The sequence below is a fragment of the Nelumbo lutea genome, chromosome 1 (genome assembly GCF_056320005.1).
Source record: "Nelumbo lutea isolate HS-2025 chromosome 1, American lotus-T2T, whole genome shotgun sequence".
Lineage (NCBI taxonomy): Eukaryota > Viridiplantae > Streptophyta > Magnoliopsida > Proteales > Nelumbonaceae > Nelumbo > Nelumbo lutea.
Window position 1 is genome coordinate 61,854,503 of NC_142684.1, and position 1,909 is coordinate 61,856,411.

Consider the following 1,909-nt stretch of genomic DNA (forward strand, 5'->3'; position numbering starts at 1 on the left):
TAGAAAAAACACAAATTTATGAAATTTATGACGAATAAAAGGGCAAATTTAGAAGCCAATTTACCATTCAAACAATTAAAATTGGGTATTTTGGTAATATTACGTTCAAGATAATGAAGGGAGTATAGATGCAATAATGTCAAAAAGTTTAGGGGATTACCGTGCTATTAGCATAAAATATGGTATTGACCTGCAACTACCAGGAAGCATAGGGTAGGTTGCAGTAATTTATCCATAATTAAAACATTATAAAAACTGAATATAAGGGACACTGATGAGACTTCAAAGTTCTTCAATCACCATCAATATCACCTTTATTGCAAAATATCACCTTCATCACCATCAATATCAATGTTCTCCCTATAGTAAAGTTTTTTTTTTTTTTTCTCCCATTAATTTTTGAAACGACCAGGGAATTCCTATCAAACCAAAAGAAAAGATAGAGCGAAGAAAACAATGTACTTTTAAAATTTCTTGGGAGAATGACTATTAATATTGCATTTACCTTTTCAAAAGAAGTAACCCAATTAATTATCAAGCATAGAATATAAATTTCTAAAGGCTTAATTAATTATATATAGCTTGTAGCTTTATTAAAATAAGGTTGATGGAAAGAATAAATGAAAAGACAAAAGTGCCCTAAATTTCATAAAATTTTCAAGTGCCCCTCCTCTTCTCGTTTAATTCACTCAATTTGTGATTGGAGCGTTAGGCATCCCACCATTCCCACTAACTTACAAGCATGAACTCGATACTCTTTTATGCTCCAATAATTTTCAAAGAGCCTGGGTATGGGATTGGGCATATCTTCATATTAATCAATTATAACCAGTGGCACAAATCATGTTTCTTCTCTGAATCACACCCCAAACCGGTGGTCTGCTGGACCCAATTTGCAAGCTCGCAGAGGTTGCCACCCAAGAGCACTTCTGCAGGGTCTAGCACACTTACCTAGACCCTCCAATCATGTTTTGCCACGTCTTCACTCTTTTTTTTTTCTCATTTCAAAATTAATGGAAAAGGGAAAGACTTAATACTGTTTTCAGTTTTAACTATTCAATTTTCCTACGGCTTCGGTCAGTGAAACCCTATGCTTACACCGTCCCAACAGCCTCTTGCAATCTTGCATTGAGAATATGATACCCCCAATGCAAAGTTGTGTTATAAAGGTTGTTTGTCGTTGTTTGTCTCATTGGTATTATTTAAGAGATTTAACCATTCTGGACAAAGAGAGCTTGGGGATTGGGAAAGAGGCGGTAGAATTAGGTTTTTTATTGTAAGATAGGCTTGGATATGTTTTAGTAGGAAGTTTTAGGTGGTGGATACGGTATAGAGAACTTTTAAGAGAGGGGGGGATTTTAGGAATAAGATAAGGGGAAAAGGAGAGTCTCTAATTGTTGTTTAAAAAATATAGATAAAAATTCAAGTTCAAAAAAAAAAGAAAAAAAAGAATAGACTTCTTTGTTATATGGAGTGATTGCTTTTTAAATGTTTTCTTTATTTATATAGTTGCTTTCATAGCTCAGTTGGTTAGAGCACCTGTTTAGTAAGTGGGAGGTCTTGAGTTCAAATTTCAATGAAAGCAATTATTTTATATGTGGTTGTTGTTCTTGGTTAAGAAAATACTTAAGAGCATGTTTCTTAAAGTACTCTTAATTAACTCGTGACCTGTATTTTTTTCAAAAATTCCTAAAATACCTTTTTATGGTTATGATATTAGATTGTAAATGACAAAGAAAACAGACTTTTAAGTCCACTCCATGTCTGCCTCAACCTTCGTTCTCTGTCACCATTTTTGTCTCTATCTCGCCTTCCTCAAAATTTTATATAAAGAATGAACCTCCGCCAAAAGAAGTATGGAGGTAATCTCTCGGTTTCAATATTGATCAAGTATGAATCTCCCAGTTTC

General features: G+C 33.6%; 1 non-coding gene across 1 annotated transcript; it reads left to right on the forward strand.

Moving 5' to 3' along the window:
• Positions 1-1,511: 1,511 nt before the first annotated feature.
• On the forward strand, positions 1,512-1,585 carry TRNAT-AGU (transfer RNA threonine (anticodon AGU)). Its single transcript has one exon. It is a non-coding gene; the product is annotated as a tRNA-Thr (tRNA).
• The last annotated feature ends 324 nt before the right edge of the window (positions 1,586-1,909 follow it).